General features: G+C 42.2%; 1 pseudogene; it reads left to right on the forward strand.

The window, feature by feature from the left end:
* The first annotated feature begins 10,893 nt into the window (after positions 1-10,893).
* LOC144264922 (E3 SUMO-protein ligase KIAA1586 pseudogene) lies at positions 10,894-12,364 on the forward strand (annotated as a pseudogene).
* The last annotated feature ends 6,909 nt before the right edge of the window (positions 12,365-19,273 follow it).

The raw sequence follows: 19,273 nt of genomic DNA on the forward strand, positions 1-19,273 counted from the left end.
GTTCTGGTGCTAAAATGCACCTTGCACTCAACAAAGTATTTCCTGTTCTGGTTCTTTTCTGGTGTCTCACAGAGACTGTGAGAGATAAGCTAGTTTTGGAAACTGCAACCACGTCCTTTAACTGATTGATGCCAGAAAAGCAGAAACAGCCTGCCACTGTCGCTCAGAAAACACTTGCACATTGAAGCAATCCCAGAAGAAAAACAAAAGAGAGATGCTAACCACAGTGGTTTTTATATATTAGTCCAGCCTATGAAGTTTGTTAACTTAGCACCAAACTGGACTCTGCCTAGGCTGAGAGGCAGCATAGTTAAGCGAGTAAGGCACTTGACCAGGCAACATGCGTTCTACTTCTGCTGTGTGACCTGCTTGTGTCACCTCTGTTTTCCTTCCCACCCTTCGTGCCATTTCGTCTATTTAGATGACAATTTCTTCAGGGCAGGGCATAATAGAGCCCCAGTCTTGGTGGGGGTTTAAGCGCTACTGTAATACAAGCAATAATAATAAAGGAGGCTTGAAGGGGCTCAGAAACTCAGATACACCTCTGAAAAGGGTACAGTTTCCATGCCCCTTCGCACCCAGCCAGCTCTGCAGGGCAATCGTTAAGGGGAACAGGGCTGTAGCCCTGGCTCCTCCATAGCTCCAGATCTGCAGTTCAGGTGAACACACAGATTGTGATTACACTCAGTGCCTCTGCAGGAGTGTACAAGTGCCTATCCCACTTCATACATCTAGAGGAGCGGGGGAAGAGCAAAGAACAACCTAGCTCTGAGCAAATCATTAGATGGCACGATTTGTAAAGCAATTTCTGCTCCTGAAGAGCAAAAGCTTCTGTATGAATGCAGGATACAAATCTGTAGAGAATACACTGCAGTTTTCCTTTACCAAGAAAAGAGAGAGAAAGCAAGATTCACTGGTTTGTAGCTGCAGCAGCCCATTGCTCTAGTTCTTAAAATTGCCTGGGTTATATTGTCCTGTAATTACCAGAATCTGTGTAAACAATGGGTGATTTCACACACGACTCAAATGTAGCTCCTGCTAATATTTTGATCATTTTGCACAAATGAGTCCAAAGTACAATATTCTTCTCATAAAATTTAATTAGAAAGCAAGGATTTGAACTTTAATCCATACAGTAAGGGTATTTAGCAATGGGCTGGCAGGAGTTGCGTGGGAAGTTAGATAATATTGTATAGTCTGACTCAAAAAAGATTAAGATGGGTCTGCTACATTGCAGAAACATCTGTATGGTCCATTTCATTCAGATCAACACCACAGATGCTTCATAGATTATAGTAGAATTGAATGTAAAAAATTACGCAAATAACTTAAATATTTAGCTCAAAAAGATGATGGAATACATTGCTAAACAAATGCGATTTGACAAATTTAACAGAGATGGACAAATAATATGAACAGCTCTTTGCCAAATAATGTGAGAAAACCTGCAAAATGTGTCAACGCAGTTTGACAAATATTGTTTGAGCAGCTCTGCTTAGCAGGTAGTGCAGAAGTATGTGTTTATTTCTTTGTCATATTTATGCCCCAAAGCTGAATGTGTATGTGTGTGTGTGTCCCCTCGTCCAATGAGTACACACACACACACATACACACACATTAGCGTTAATATAAGATTGAAGTCAAGCAACCTAGCACTTCAAACTGTCAGGAGTTGCAGAGTTAAAGTTATAGGCTCAACCATCACTCCTATAATCAGGCAGGTGTCTAAAATCACATGGTCTGATTCTCTTCTCTCTTACACCAGTTTTACTCCTCTTGACTTCCGTAGAGTTACTCCTTTTTTACTCCAGTGTGAAATCAGGTGAGGTTCTAAAGCCTGTTTATGTTTTATATTATACGTCAAATAATGGACTATACCATGCAAACTGTAATTTTACACACACGTTTAAGTACAGTAGATATATGGGACCATATTAATTCCCAGTGCAGCTTCATTAAATTCAGTGGAGTTAAATTAAGGATAAATTAGGTACAATGTCCCCAGTCCTGCAATGAGCTCAGATGATTAGGGACTCACAGGGGCCTTAGCCACCTGCCCCCTCCCCCAGAATAATGTAGGGATTGCATTAAAAAAGGAAACACTGAGTTTGGAACAGAAGCTTGATTATGTCATTTTATTAATTTTTCATGGTATAAACCTACTCATTGAGGCAATATTCAATAGGTACTATTATTTTTAACTCTAGCTCCCTTCCCTGAATAAAACAAAGCTCTCTATGCCACTGCCTGCAGAGCACTTAAGCATATGAGCAGTGACATCTAAACTACATATGTGCTTACAATTAAACACGTGCTTAAGTGCTGGTTTGGGGCCACAATGCTCAGCAGCTAGCAGGATCTAGCCCTAATTGAACAGGGCAGTTACTTTCTGAGCCAGGATACAGTTTCAGGATTGCTCCTGAACGACCAGGTCAGCTAAGCATGTTTTTCTTTCTGTGCTTGGCAAAGAAGGTTCACCCTTTTCTTCTGAACATGTGGAACTTGCCGTGGCTGATCCTGCTCTGTCTCCTTGAGGTTAATTTACTGTAGTTTACTGTTAGTTTACTACATGGAGCTACACATTGGGAGCATTCAGATCAGAAGAAGGCAAGCCACCTGATTATTAAGCAGCCCATAACACAGGGAACACCGTACACCAATGCTCCATATTTTCCACTGGCTGCAGATCACGTTGCAGGTGGAGTTCAAGGTAATGGCTTTACCTGTAAAACCCTATATGGTTTAGGACCTGGTGTGATGTTATTGACATAATCTGGGACTGTATAGATCATTGTTGCAACCAAGGTCCTGTAGTGGCACCAAATCTTGTATAAAGGGAGTCAAATAAGGTGTCTAAGACAAGGTTATGGTTTGCTGGTTATGATTATGCTGTCTATATGTGTGTAACATTTTTGTAGTTACAGTTATGAATATTGGCTCTATACTGTCTGTATTTCAAACTTATGCTATGCTTCTGGGTGACACCCCAGACAAGTTGGTGTCAGCTCTGCCTAGCCTGCTTGATAGCCCATTAAGGACCATCAGCTATACAAATGACTCATTGAGAGGAGGCAGATATGCCTTGTGACTCAGCAAAGTATGCAGGGACTTGCCCACGTGACTCCAAACTCCATTTTGCTGTAATTTTCCACAGTAAGAACAAAGAAGTGTTCTTACATCTGAAAAAGACCATAAAAAGCTGATGCCTCATCTCCATCTGGTCTTCAATCCTGCTTCTTACCTCTGGAAGGACTTTGCTACAAACTGAAGCTCTAAACAAAGGAATGAATGACCCATCCCAGCTGTAGATGTACTCCAGAGACTTGATTTGAACCTGCAGCTTATTCCATCATTGCTACAAGCCTGAACCAAGAACTTTGCCATTACTGCATGTAATTGATTCCATTTAACCAGTTCTAGCTCTCATATATATTTCTTTCTTTTTATGAATAAACCTTAAGATTTTCGATTCTAAAGGATTGGCAACAGCGTGATTTGTGGGTAAAATCTGATTTGTATATTGACCTGGGTCTGGGGCTTGGTCGAACCTTTTTTTCTTTTACTGGGGCACTGGTTTTCATAATCATTCATCCCCATAACGAGTGGCACTGGTGGTGATACTGGGAAACTGGAGTGTCTAAGGGAATTGCTTGTGTGACTTATGGTTAGCCAGTGGGGTAAAACCGAAGTCTTCTCTGTTTGGCTGGTTTGGTTTGCCTTGGTGTGCAAAGGAATCCCACCCTTGGGCTGTAACTGCCCTGCTCTAAGCAATTTGTCCTGAATTGATACTCTCAGAAGTGTCCCAGCAACGGCAGCCCTGTTACACCTGGTTACTTAAGAGACTCTCTCTCTTTCCCTCTGACTCTGTCATAGTTGAGCTCAGTGATAGTGTGCAAGCTGGAAACTCCTTGAAGCAAACAGCAAAGGGTCTTCTGTCAAGGTGTTCAGCTTTGGAATATGCCTCCCCGCCTTGGGTTGCTAGCCTTCTGGGCACAATGGGAAGCCTACCTCTTCTGCCAGGCCTTTGGAAAAGAGGTGATTTGATGGGTTGAGGAGTTGGATATAAAGGGCTGGATTGAGGTTTCAGAAGGCTCATCAGTTACTATGTTGGGTTAACATTTTTTTATATCAAATATTGTTAGCTCTCTGTGGCAAGAACTTTGTTATATTTGAAGAGCATCTAGCACAACGGGGCCCTGATCTCTGATTGGGATTCATAGGTGCTACCCCAGTACAAATACTAAATAATAATAATGATCAGTGAATCATAAATAAATCACAACCATTTCTCCTAAGTCACTTGTAAGGCGCCGAGTACCACTTACACAGAGCTCCGTAAAGAGTGGCTGATGATAACGACAGGAGTGTATTAAAAAGGCAGCACCTGCGTGACACTAAGCTGACTTATCCTTGCATGTACAGGGAAAGAGCACACCTTGCTTTGGAGGAATCTACAAATTACAATTAATTGCACCGGTATGAAAAATCTGAAGCTCTATCATCCCCTACATCTGCAATTACAATAACTGTGAGAGAGAGCTACAAATTAAACCCCAAACAACCCTGAAGGACCTGGTTGTGTAGTTCTACTGTACTACCAATTCAGGAGTGCTAACAAAAAACTCTTTATATACAGCTCAGAAAGCCCTGTAAACTGAAAAGACAGACCTGTATGTTCTTTGTGGAGCCAAGCAATTTCCCAGAAAGGTTTCCAGTTTTACAGTTGGCTTTTGTACTGAAAAGAAAAGAAAGATAGTAACCTTTAGAGTGAGTGACAGTAGCCACAAACCTAATACTCTGTGAAAACATATTCTATTACATATTGCATCATACTGGGGTGTAATTTATTGTACAATATTAGTTTCTGTTGACATGAAGTATTTTTACTTTACCAAATCAAATAACGGACAGTTTCATAATGAGAAAACATTTTTCACTAGAGAAAAATACAATTGTATTTTAACAAGTTGGCTCTGGTTCTTGGGTTCAGCTGAGCAGGATTGGTGGGGACAGGAGAGGACAAAGGTGACTTTACATCAGAGCGACATCACTTGGGGTTTCCCTGACAGGCAGAGGATTCCCAGGTAGCCCATTAGACTGGATTTATGGCTCCTCTGCAGCACTAGAACAAAGGGCTGTAGGAGGGCTGAGAATCTGCTCCTTTATCCTCATCAGTATTATTTGCTGGACAAATATTGTGATCCAGTGGATGGGGAAGGGATTGGGAGACATAATCCTCGGGTTTCAGTCCCATTTCTGCCACTAAATTGTTTTGTGAAGTTTGACATGTCTCTTAACAGCTCTGTGCCTCAGTTTCCCTTTGTGTAAAATCTAGATAATAATATTTACTGACCTTTGTAAAACGCTTTGGAATCTATGGATAAAAGGAATCTCTCATGCTATGGATTATCCTCATGATTACTATTATTGCAGATATTAAATATGACATATACAGTAAGTAAGTTGTCTGGACAGAAACCTTAGAAGTTCACATGTGAGATGAGTCAACGGTGCTCACATGGCAGAGGAGCTTTTGCAGGAAGCAATTTCAGTAACATATCACATGAGGAAAAATGTTAAATTGGGATGGAAGGGAAAGAATTTAGAACAATATTGAGAGTGTCTGGACTATTTTATTCTTTAAAAAAATACTTCAACACCTGAAAGAATTAATATACATTTATTGTCACTATATTTGAAGCTTTAAGAAAGACACAAATAAACTGAATGTAGTTGTCTAGACTATTTATTTATTTCATCCAACAGCATGTGCTGGTAGCTGATACTTCTACAACACAAAAAGAAAAGGAGTACTTGTGGCACCTTAGAGACTAACCAATTTATTTGAGCATAAGCTTTCGTGAGCTACAACACAAGTGCTGTCCAGCTGCAGGCATTGCATTTTGAACTTTGTTAACATGAATGTGAATATAGGCCAGTGAAATTCAAAGGTAAAGTTTACTGCTGGAAATGGACTGGTCACAGTTCAAGAATAGCTCTACCTCTACCTCTGACCCCTCTCAGTCTGAGTGCAATTCCCACAGGCAATAGGCCTCCTGTCTTCACCACCCTGAGGTGGAATCTCATGATTCTCCCACTCTCAGATCAAGGCCCTCGGGTTTGCTCCACAGGCCCAACTGGATTCAGCTGCACTGCAGGAGCTATGATTAGAGTGAACCCCAAAACAGCCTCTTCAAAAGAGAGTATTGTTTAATCTTGATGAAAAGAATCAAAGCATATCAAGACAGGAGTTCTTAACACAACAAGCAGTCTACATGACTATGTGTTACCTAAACTTAGGTTGGCCTAGCTAGTCCCAGGTACCCCACTTCTGGGTCCAGGGGGACAGTCTGAACCCCTGCAGTCCCTGTGTGTGTGTCTCTCTCTCCTGAGTTCAGGTTTTCATCTGCTCCAAAGTTCTTGTTACAGTTTTCCCACCTGAATTCCACCTCCACTTCCCCTGATCTCACCAGGGCCAGAAGTGAACTTCAAAGGGACTGACACCTGCATTGACCCATTATCAGTGAATGGTGCTATCCAAGACGTATGGTTTCCCTTCCTGACTATTTGTTGTCCTCTGCTGTTTGAATTAGATCTTTTGTAATCATGTACTCACAAACACAAACATAAGCAAATAGAAGAACATATAATATCCATAAAATACAGGCATTTTTCACATCCTTCATAGACTGCATGGGAGATTCTCATGTGTTTACAGTTATTCCAGAAATAGGTACTGAAAGGTAAGCTCCTAAAACCACCTACATTTTCAGAAGTGCTGAGTATCCAGCAGCTCCCACTGACTTTGAGTTATGTGACTTACTTACCCACCGTCACACACCATGTCAGCGGCAGGGCTGGGAACAGAAGGCAGAACTCCTGACTCCCATCCTGTGCTCTAACCACTAAATCATCGTTCCTCCTCACAATAGAAACTATGTAACTTTACAAAGAGAGGAACTTCCAAATGAGACAAAAGCATGGACAAGGGAGAACTTTAGGTCACTACTGTCTTTCCCAACTTTGTTTCTCAATATTTTGTAAACAGTCTAGAACTAGGCAAACATTTTTAACCAAAATGATTTGTTTCACTGAAAAATGCAGATTTGAGTCTACCTCATATTCATGTCAATTCACCAATTGTTTCAGTCAAACCCCACTTCACCCACAAAAAAAACCCCAAAACAAACAACTGAAAACATTTCATTTTGATATTTTCAAATGAAATGTTTTGATTTTTCAATTTGAAATGACTTAATTTTGAAATTTACTTCAATTTTATTTTTAACATTTGAAATTTTTTTTAAAAAGAGTTTGAAAACTGAACTTTTGGGTTGACCTGAACTTATTTTTAAATATTTTGGTTCACCAAAAATTGAAAAAAAATGTTTTTGAAACAGCCATCTAAAACTGAAAAATAAATCAGTTATTCATTCAGCTTTCAAACAGTCTGGCCCAATTTCATTTGATTCATTTTCATTTAACAATATGGAGCATTGGATCTAATTTATGCTATCGGCCAACATATCTTGGATGTGATTGATACTGCACTGTCCTTTGTAGTCAGAATTGTAAAAAATCTGAATGGCAGAATTTTACTCCTACCTTGCACAGAGGTGGGTGATTACCCAAGGTGCAAGGCAGTTGAGAATCATGGCCTTTTTCTGTAATATACTACTTGGAAACAATGTGGATTTATATCTGTCAATGGGGAAAGTAAAGAATGGAAGTGATGCAAAGAGCTGCAGGTGAATACATGAAATTCACATTTTCTGCTACTAGAGTCAGCCATGGATAAGTTTAGTTTCCTCATTCCATTCCAGGTATTAAAGAAGAAAGACACACAAAGAGAAAAACAAAAGGAATGTGCTTTTTTAGGATAATACATTACTGCTAAAAGCCACCGGCCCCACCCTCTGCTGAAGACCTACTGAAGACTTCAGCTGAGTCAATAAAGTCCTTTCAAATAGGTTGTATTCTTTTGCAACCAGTAACCCAATGCTCTAAGCAGCATATCCCATTACATGGGACCAGACTGTAACTTGCAATTTTTTTTTAATCAACAGGCGTAATAAGGCATTTGCTGTGTACCTTTTTTTAAAAAATGAAAGCTGTATGTAAACCCATCCCAGAGTTGCAGGTGTGGCATTGTCTCTCATCAGTTCATCAATATTAATTGGTCTGATCTGGAACCACTGAAATCCTTTAGGGTTGGACAAATACTTTGAGCCTCCCAGAACCCGGGGGTTTCCTCCCAATGTTCCAAAACATTGTTGTTTTACAAAATTCACCATTAAAGTCATTTGTTCCGTATAGATGATGTCAGGTGTGCAGTCCAGAATAACAGAGTACAATCTTGCTGACTTCAGATCTGCCACAATCTTCTGTTTGACTTTTGTTGCCAGTAACTGTCTGATCTCATTTTGAATTGTTTTTCCAAGGTAGTGGTGTGTGTACATTTCTTGGGTGGTGACTCTTCTTAGATGCTCCTGGAGTACAGCATCAAACTCAGCCATCAGCTCCACAATTTTAAGGAAGTTTCCATTGTTTGGCACATACAGCTGATCTGAAGTGCCACGCAGTGCTAGGTTTTGGGTAGCAAACATTCTCACACTGGCAATGAGCCTTTTCAGAACATTTTGCCAGTAAAGAGAGTCTGATGCAATCTTCTCTTGATGCTTATCATCTATGGTGTCCTTTACCATAGTCTCATCTCAAGCTCTTTCCACCTATGGAATGCTCTCTGGTGATTTGCTGCCGTCTCATGGCATGCCAGATTTTTCCAGTCCTTTGTTCTTGTAGAACCCAGTGTGGCTGGAACATTAGACTGAAGAGTTTGCAACAAAAACAGTATGCCGCATTCTGGGTTTTTGAGTACATAAGCCATGGCCTCTCCACTTTGTCACCATTGGGGATTTCACGCCAGTAATGTGTTGGATGGAAACTTCTATTTTCATTGTCTTTGGGGAACATGAAGTTTTTCACTCACTGTGGCCCACGCAGGACAAGGAAGTCCCTCAGGCTACTGCTCAAGAGTGTCCACAGTCCTGGATCATCTAGACTTAAGGAACTAAACTCAGCAGCAGCTGTTTCTTGCTCCTCCACCACACTCTGCTCTGAGCTACACTTTTCTTCAGGAATGTGCATGGCTACATCCATTTGAGATGGAGATATGGATGCTGCAGTAGCTGCCAGGTCACCTGTACTCTGACTAACTGGAAGATCAGGCATCTCCTCACCACTCACATCCTCACTGGGGCTGGAAGGCTCACCGTGAACATTTGTGTCTGTGTATCTCAGGAGAGCTCCCTCCTGCTTAGATAGAAAAGCTTCCTTTGCTTGCTTTCTTTTTCTGAATGCTGCCCTAGAGGGGCATTTTCTTCTTTCACTCATGACTGCTGTTCTGTGCCAGCTATAGTGGCTCTCAATGCTCAGTTGAAGGGGACAAATAAGCAGGCTGGTAGCAGGGCCTTAGTGAGGGAAGATATCAGCGACTTAAGGGCCTAACTGGCTCCTACTACTTCAGTTGACTGCCTGTTCTCCTCAAGTGGGTTCAGGGAAGCAGCAGAAAACAGGAAGCCCCCTGAGAAGCTGGTGTTAATCAGTCCAGGCTCCTGGGGGTGCTAGAGAGGTACCTAAGAGGCTCCCCCTCCTCTCTCTCCCTGCAGCTCCTGCTGCTTTCTGTTATTCCCTCTCACCTTTTCTCCTGCCTGCCTGTTATGTCTCTTGTGCCCTCCTTCCTCCAGCACAGCACTCCATCTCTGTGCATCTAGAGCAGAGAGAATACATATGCACCAGCAACAGACACAATTTTCCACACCCGCCCCAACCCCCAAAGTCTGGCACCTGAGGCGGTCGCCTCAGTTCACCTCACTGTAAGGCCAGCCCTGCTGGGCAGCTACACATGCAAGTAACAGTGGTGAGCTGGAGCCGGTTCGCACCGGTTCCCGGGAACCGGTTGCTAAATTTTGAAGCAGTTTTAGAACCGGATGTTAAAAATTGTTAGGAAAACAAATGTTATAAAATGATCTTAAAACGAATAATCTTAATCTTATAAAATGGTGTAGAAAATAATAGGGCAGGGGTCGGCAACCTGCGGCACGCCCGCCAAAGGCGACAGGCGAGCCGATTTTTACTGGCACGCTGCTGCGAGCCGGGATCCGCTGGCCCCACTCAGCCCACTGCCTGCCTGGGTGAACAGAACTGAGCGGGGCCGGCGGCTGGGACCCTAGCTGGCAGGAGCCGGCGGCCAGAACCCCAGAGCTGCGGCAGGTGAGCTGCTGCCGGTCTGGGGTTCTGTCTGCCACTCCGCTCAGCCCGCTGACAGTCTGGGGTTCCAGCCGCCGGCCCCTTGCCAGATGGGATCCTGGCCATCGGCCCCGCTTAGCCTGCTGTCATGCTGGGGTTACGTGGAGGGCTCAGGTAAATGTAAAATTTATAACTGGCACGGGAAACCTTAAATTAATGAAGACTTGTAATACGGTGTACTAAATAAACTTCAAATGCAAAGGGATGCGGAATTCTAGCAGTTAAAGAGCCGTTTGTACGACAGATAGTTCAAGATTTATGTTGCTATGCGCGTGCGCATGTAATGTCTCAGGCTGCGACTCGGTCCATCCAAGTTCGTCCTGACGCAAGACAAACATCTCGTTTATTATTTTATTAACAGGGGTTGCACTTGCCTCGTTCGTGCACTTGCTCAACTGTTTTCTATACAATTCAACACGACCAGTGAATCATAGTCGGTCTGTTTGTTTCTAGTAAATTGCGTGTGATATTTCGGTGTGTAATACTAACTGGACTGTTATTCGAAGATTAAAGTTTTCTATTCAATATTATTTACCCTTCATAATGAAAAGCCAGAAAAGCATTAGTGACTGATTTTCCAATAAAATGACAAAATCATTAATCAGTAGTTCTAGTAGTGAAAATAAGGATTTAAATACTGAAAACGCCAATGACAATAATTTTGGCAATGAAAATATCTTAAATGTTGAATCATCTGAAAATGTGTCTGCAATGGAAGAGGATTTACGTGATTGTGAAAATGTAGTACCCAATTATTGGACTTCCGAGCAGGCACAATATTTTTTAAAGAAATATAATAGCTTGATAATTGAAGGCAAAAAACTTGGCTGTTCCCACTGTGCAAATATGTCACATTTGGGGGTCTTTGGAGGAAAATCTTTACACATTTCTTTGGAATGGCAAAAGTGTACTATTAAAGCATCTGGAACTGATAAAAAAGTTCAGCAAGCTTCATTAAGAAAAAAAATGAAGGAACATTTCGAATCAAGCTCTCATTTGAGAGTTATAAATATTTTAAATGAATCTAAAAAAGAACCTCTCACTACAGTGATTGATAAAGTTACTGAAAAAAATATTGCAATAACCAGCAAAATTTTCAACATAGTTTACAGCTTAGTAAAAAGAAACCAACCAATGTTAGATATGGAGGATGAAGTAGAGCTACAAATTAAGAATGAAACTGATTTAGGGAACTGCCTACTTTCTCAATTTTTGGCCATCAGAATTATAGAGCATATTGCTGAATTAATAAGAAAACAAAATTTTGATAAAATCATTGAAAACAATTCAAATATTTGTATTATTATTGATGAAGCTTCTACAATTTCAAGTAAAACTGTGCTTGTAATTCTTATAAAATGTGAATTAGAAGATTCTTCATCAATTTTTCTCAATTCAGTGGAATTAAAATCAACAAAAGCAGAAAATATTTACAATGCTTTCAGAAATATGTTAACCGATACAGGATTTGACACAAAATATTTAAAGAAAAATTTAATCGGATTTTGTTCTTATGACGCAAGCACCATGCTTGGACATAAATCTGGAGTTGCTACAAGACTCATTCAAGATTTTCCAAACATTATAATTTGGCATTGTTTGAATCATCAGCTACAACTGCTTTAGATGATGCTATAAATGATATCAATGAAATAAGCCATTTCAAGATATTTTTGGACAAGATTTATGCAATTTTTCATCAGTCAAATAAAAGTCAGTTTAAACTTAAACAAGTTTCTGAAGAACTATTTATTGAAATAATCAAAATAGGCCGTGTTTTTGGTCCACAATGGGCTTCTTGTAGCCTTAGAGCTGTCAAAGTGATCTGGAGAGCTTATCCAGCTCTTTATATTTATTTTTCCAAAAATAAGAAATTTTCTGGCATGGAAAAAAGATTGAAAAACAAAGAATTTTTAAAAGACTTGGCATTAATGATTGACATTTTGGATGAACTTGCATTATTATCAATGCACTGCAAGCAAGACAATTGAGTTTAACAAAGGCAGATAAGCTAATCAAACGAACGATTGATTTTTTTCATACAATTAAAAGATAGTTTTGGTATACATGAAAATAAAATTAATGAAATGATAGAAAGTGGTGCTTTTTAAATGCATAGAGTGTTTGAACATAATGTAAGGTTTAAATCACTGCTACGAGACAACGTAACAGAGTGTATTATTGAAAAAATGAAGGCAAGATTATTATACGAAAATCACATTTAATATAAAGAAGATAATTTAGGTCATTCTAGTAATACACCTAAAATAGTTGAATTATTTAATGTTATGGATCCCACTTCATGGAATATTGAAGAAGTCAGGTTACCTTGGAAATCAGGAGAAGAAAAAGTGCATGAATTAAACAAATTCATAAAATTTGTAGTCGATTTAAATGATTTTCGTGACTATGTAGAGAATAACATTCAATCAAAACATCTTCCTGATCCGGAAACAATAAGGAAAGCAAAGCAAATTATGAACACAATTGCAATTAGTTCTGCAGAAGCAGAAAGAGCTTTTTCGTTGATGAATATTATTTGTAGTGATAAAAGGGTGAATTTAACAGTTACACATATCTCAAGCTTTATGACCATCAATTTGTTGGGAAAACCACTAAGTTCCTGGAACCCAATACCATATGTTAAAGCATGGATGAGAAGTCATCAATCCGCATTAGATACCAGAGTTCGTGTATCCAACACCAAAGATTAAGGAGAAGATCACGAAGCCATTTGGAAATTACTACCTAATTAGTAATAAATAATTTACTTATTCTTTAAAATATTGCTTGTTGCATTGTATACTTCAACATGAATATATTACATTTTTTATTTTTAATAACGTAAGTAGTTCACATGTAATATTTTAAAAGACAAGAATAATAGGCATTTCATTCTTAAATATTATCGTTTGCTTACTCATGCATCTCTTCTTTATATTTTCTTCTTTTCAAATCCATTTAAGAAAGCAATACTTTGTTTCTATTGTAATAAACGTGTAAAAATGCTTTTTATTTTTTTTATTGTTAAGTATGACTCCCAATGACTCAATGCATTGCCACTTCTTATGGAAAAAGGTACAAAAAATACATACTGTGGCACATCCCTTAAATCAGAACTTTTTATAGGGAACCGGTTGTTAAGATTTTGGCAGCTCATCACTGCAAGTACATATTTGTACAAGTGAAATGTGTATGAAACCAAGATGAGCCTTTTGTTAATTTGACCCAAGAGTCTTTCCTTAGCATGTTTGTTCCTCCAGTCTTGCTGCTGTTACTGGCATCTTGATCATTCCTGCAGTATTTAGGAGGACCTGACTTGCTCATCAAACCGGTACCATGTAATTAACCTCGCCTAGGAGACCTGACAGCTCAGTGTGTTTTAGGCATAACTCAGTAGTGATAAGAAAAGCAAGCCTTTGGTTTTGTTATTTGTGTTAATCTAAGGGCATGGCTACACTTGTGAGTCAGAGCACATTAAAGCAGCCCTGGGTGCCCTAACTCATGATGCGTCCACACTGGCAAGGCACGTAGAGCGCCTGGACTCCGCTGCTAGAGCGCTCCTGGTACTCCACATTGGCGAGTGGAATAACATTTGATGTGCCCCTGTTGGAGCACTACAGCCCCAGTGTGGACATCCTGGTCTGTTAGGGCGCTCTGATCGGCCTCCAGAAGTGTCCCACAATGCCTGTTCTAGCCACTCTGGTCATCACTTTGAACTCTACGGCCGTGCACTCAGGTGACCAACTGTCAGACCCGCCCTTTAAATTCTCTGGGAATTTTGAAAATCCCCTTCCTGTTTGCTCAGCCAGGTGTGGAGTGCTCTCAGCGAATCTTTCCAGCTGACCATGTCTCCACGTGCCAGGTGATCCCCAGTATGGAGCAATGACGAGGTGCTGGACCTCATCAGTATTTGCGGGGAGGAAGCTGTCCAGTCCCAGCTGCGCTCCAGCCATAGGAATTACGATACCTTCGGACAGATATCAAGGGACATGATGGAAAGGAGCCATGACTGTGACACACAGCAGTGCAGGGTTAAAGTGAAGGAACTGCGGAATGCCTACCGCAAAGCCCATGAGGCAAACCACCATTCCAGTGCTGCCCCTGCGTCCTGCCGTTTCTACAAAATGTTGGATGCAATACCTGGGGGCAACCCCATCTCCACTCTGAGGACCACCATGGACACTTCAGAGCCCAGTGCAACAAGGCAGGAGGAGGAGGAGGAAAGTGGGAGCGAGAGTGCTGAGGAGGAGGAAGACACCCCGGAATCCCTAGATGCATGTAGCCAGGAGCTGTTCTCAAGCCAGGAGGAAGGTAGCCAGTCTCGGTGGCCGGTGCTTGGGGAAGGACAAACACCAGAGGAGGTTCATGGTAAGCGGCTTTTATTTTGGGAAGGAAGTTGTTTGGTGCAAGCTCTTGGGGCGAGGAGGGTTAGGGCTGCGTGCATGCCTAGATGCAAAATAGGGCGTTAATGTGCTCTCTCACATCGTGGTAATCGGCCTCAGTGATCTCTTCAAAGGTCTCATCCAGAAGTTGGGCAATGTGCTTGCACAGGTTTCTTGGGAGAGCCACTGTGGTCCTTGTCCCAGTCAGGCTAACATGTCCGCGCCACTGTGCCGTGAGGGGTGGGGGGACAATTGCTGCACACAGGCAAGCTGCGTATGGGCCAGGGCAGAAGTCACATTGTAGTAGAAGACCCTCCCTTGCTTCCCAGGTCACCCACAGCAGCGAGATATCTTCCAGGATGAACTCCTGTGGAAAATGTGGGGAGAGTGTTCAGTATTGAGGCCCCCTACCACTGTTGGCTCTCCCCAAGGCACAAAAACCCAGAGGACAGTACAGCTGTGAAACAATCAGTCCCCCTTGACCCTCTGCTTACTCACCATTTTGGGGCTCCTGGGGGTTATGTGTGCTCGCTTTGGGATGGGCAAAATATGCTATTGTGTGGACTGTGCTTGCCCTTAAGTACGGGGGAGTCATTGCTCTGTCTGGTGTGAACAATGCTGCCTCTGTTAAGTGTTGCATTTTGCCTTTACAGATGCAACCTTGAGATCTCAACCATCCATGTTATCACCGGCCGAAAGACTCCAAAGAATTAGGAAGAGGCCACGGAGAAGCAAAGAAGACATGCTACATGAAGTAATGCAGCAGTCCCTTAACGATAATCTAAAAGCACAGGAATGGAGGCAGAGTGAAAGGAGTATTCGCCAGCAGAATGAGGAGCGCCAACACAAAAGCGCAGAGCTCCATCAGCAAAGTATGGATCGGCTGATAAGCATCATGGAGTGCCAAGTAGACTCGATCCAGGGAGGCACTCATAGCCATGCAGGTGGAGCACTACCGCCCCCCCACCACCCCCCGCCCAGCCCTTGTCCCAAAACTCTTTTCCTTGTGCTCCAATGTCACCTCCAACCCACTTTCCTCAACATCCGGGTTCTTATCGCCACCAGCTGCCTGCAACACCTGTAGCTTCACCATCCAGCCCTCAAAACTATGACCCTTACCCACTGCACTCAACCCCAATCACTATGCATTTTAGCTAGCCTGAAGTGCAGCACTCCTTGCACAGCACTCCAGACAGGAAGACTGAGTATGATAACAGGACATACACAAATCTGTGATTGTACCATTCCCCACCCCACCCCCTTGCCCTTTCTGTTTCCCAAGCAGTTGTGTTTCTTTTCAATAAATGGATTTTTGGCTTTGAAAACATTCTTTACTATTGCATAAAGTAAAAGATACCTTAGCCCAGGAAAGAAACAGGCACTGCAAGTCAGTGTAACAAACACAGATTCCTACTAACATTGGAACCATTGCACTTCACTCCCGTGCAGGGCACCAAACATTACTGGTGGCTTTCAGCCTCAAATTGCTCCTCAAGGCATCCCTAATCCTTGCAGCCCCATGCTGGGCCCCTCTAATAGCCCTGCTCTCTGGCTGTTCAGATTCAGCCTCCAGGTGTTGAACTTCCAAGTTCCATGCCTGCGTGAATCTTTCACCCTTCCCTTCACAAATGTTATGGAGGGTACAGCACATGGATATAACCATGGGGATGCTGTCATGGGCCAGGTCCAGCTTCCCATACAGAGAGTGCCATCTGCCCTTTAAACGACCAAAAGCACACTCCACAGTCATTCTGCACCGGCTCAGCCTGTTGTTGAACCGCTCCTTGCTGCTGTCAAGGCTCCCTCTGTAGGGTTTCATGAGCCACGGCATTAAAGGGTAAGCAGGGCCTCCAAGGATCACAATGCGCATTTTGACTTCCCCTACAGTGATCTTCTGGTCTGGGAAAAAAGTCCCAGCTTGCAGCTTCCTCAACAGGCCAGTGTTCCGAAAGATGCGTGCATCATGCACCTTCCCGGGCCAGCCTGAGTTAATGTCAATGAAACGCCCATGGTGATCCACAAGTGCCTGGAGAACCATAGAGAAATACCCCTTCCAATTAATGTACTCGGAGGCTAGGTGGTCTGGTGCCAGAATTGGAATATGCGTCCCATCTATCGCCCCTCCGCAGTTAGGGAAACCCATTTGTGCAAAGCCAGCCACAATGTCATGCATGTTACCCAGAATCATGGTTCTTCTAAGCAGGATGCGATTAATGGCCCTGCAAACTTGCATCAACACGATTCCAACGGTCGACTACCCCACTCCAAACTGGTTAGCGACCGATCGGTAGCTGTCTGGAGTTACCAGCTTCCAGATTGCAATAGCCACCCACTTCTTCACCGTCAGGGCAGCTCTCAATCTCGTGTCCTTGCGCTGCAGGGTGGGGCGAGCTCCTCACACAGTCCCATGAAAGTGGCTTTTCTCATCCAAAAGTTCTGTAGCCACTGCTCATCATCCCAGACTTGCATGACGATGTGATCTCACCACTCAGTGCTTGTTTCCTGAGCCCAAAAGCGGCATTCCATGGTGATGAGCATGTCCGTGAATCCCACAAGCAATCTCTTGTCATATGCGTTACTCAAGTCGATATCATCGTCTGAGTCTTCACTGTCAGTTTGGATCTTAAGGAGTGACTCAACTGGCAAACGTGATGTGCTGGCGAGACTCATCAGCATGTTCCTCAGCAGTTTGGGCTCCATTCCCGCAGATCAAAAGGGAAGACAGAGCGCGCAGTACAAAAAATGTTGAAAGACGGGGCCAAATGTGGAAGGAAGAAGAGGGATTGCTGGGATGCAAACCAATGCATCACGGGGTGTTGGGACAGGACCCAGAATGCCCCGCACCCTCTGCCTGCTTCCCACAAACCACAGCGCCAGAATGGGAAGAGGTGCTCTGTGGGATAGCTGCCCATAATGCACCGCTCCCAATGCCACTGCAAGTGCCACAAATGTGGCCACACCACTCCGCTTGCAGCTGTCAGTGTGGACAGGTTGCCACGCTTTCCCTACTGCGCTCTACGAAGGCGGGTTTAACTCACAGCACTCTACATTTGCAATGCCCATAGTCAGGCTCCTTTCTGATGCTTTAAAATAAAAAAAAGCTTGAGCTCAAAAAACTAGAGCTAGTTAGAAAATGGAAGACATTTTCCACTGATTTCTTTTCCATTGGGGGCGGGAGGATAGAGGCACGAGCTCCAAATGTTGACCCTTTTGAAATTTTCCAAGTGACTCTACCATCAACAATGAGGTAACTTCTTAAAGCGAATCATGCTACTTGCTCTTAAAGATATGGTTAATTCATTGACTGTGCATTGTGTAAAGAAGTACTTCCTTATGTTAGTTTTAAACATGCTGCTTATTAATTTCATAGGCTAACTCCTGATTCTTGTGTTATATGATGGGGTAAATAACATTTCCCTATTCACTTTCTCCATACCAGTCATGATTTTATAGACCTCCATCAAATCCCCCCTTAGTTATCTCTTTTCTAAGATGAACAGTCCGAGTCTTTTTAATCTCTTCTCCTATGGAAGCTGTTTCATACCCTTAGTCATTTTTGTTGCTCTTATCTGTATCTTTGCCAATTCTCATGTATCATTTTTGAGATGGGGCGACCAGAACTATATGCAGTTTTCAAGGTGTGAGCATACTATGGATGTATATAGTGGCATTATGATATTTTCTTGTCTTGTTATCAATCCCTTTCCTAATGGTTCCTAACATTGTTAGATTTTTTGACTGCTGCTGCACATTGAGCTGATGTTTCAGAGAACTATCCATGGTGACTCTAAGATCTCTTTCTTGAGTAGTAACAGCTAATTTAGACCACATCACAGTTGGGATTGTTTTTTCCAATGTGCATTACTTTGCACTTATCAACACTGAATATCATCTGCCATTTGGTTGTCCTGTCGCCCAGTTTTGTAAGATCCCGTTATAATCCTTTGCAGTCAGCTTTGGCCTTAACTATCTTGGGTAATTTTGGATCATCTGCAAATTTTGTCTCCTCAGTGTTCACCCCCTTTTTCAAATCATTTATGAATATATTGAACAGCACAGGTCCCAGTACAGTTCATTGTTGGACTCCACTATTTACTTTTCTCCATTGTGAAAATTTACGATTTATTCCTACCCTTTGTTTCCTATGTTTTAACGAGTCACTGATCCATGAGAGGACCTTCCCTTTTATCTCATGACTGCTTACTTTGCTTAAGAATCTTTGGAGTGGGACCTTGCAAAGGCTTTCTGAAGGTCCAAGAATGCTATATCAATTGGATCACCTTTGTGCACATGCTTGTTGACTGCCTCAAAGAAGTCTAACAGATTAGTGAGGCATTATTTTCCTTTACAAAAGCTGTATTGGCTCTTCCCCAACAAATCAGGTTCAATTGGGATAATTCTGTTCTTTACTATCATTTCGACCAATTTGTCTGGAACTGAAGATAGGCTTACTGGGTTGCCAGGATTGCCTCTGGAGACCTTTTTAAAAATCAGCATTACATTAGCTATCTTCTAGATATCTGATACAGAGGTAGATTTAAGCGATAGATTATATAGCACAGTTAGTAAGTCTGCAGTTT

The sequence above is a fragment of the Eretmochelys imbricata genome, chromosome 5, assembly GCF_965152235.1.
Source record: "Eretmochelys imbricata isolate rEreImb1 chromosome 5, rEreImb1.hap1, whole genome shotgun sequence".
In the NCBI taxonomy this organism is placed as follows: domain Eukaryota; kingdom Metazoa; phylum Chordata; order Testudines; family Cheloniidae; genus Eretmochelys; species Eretmochelys imbricata.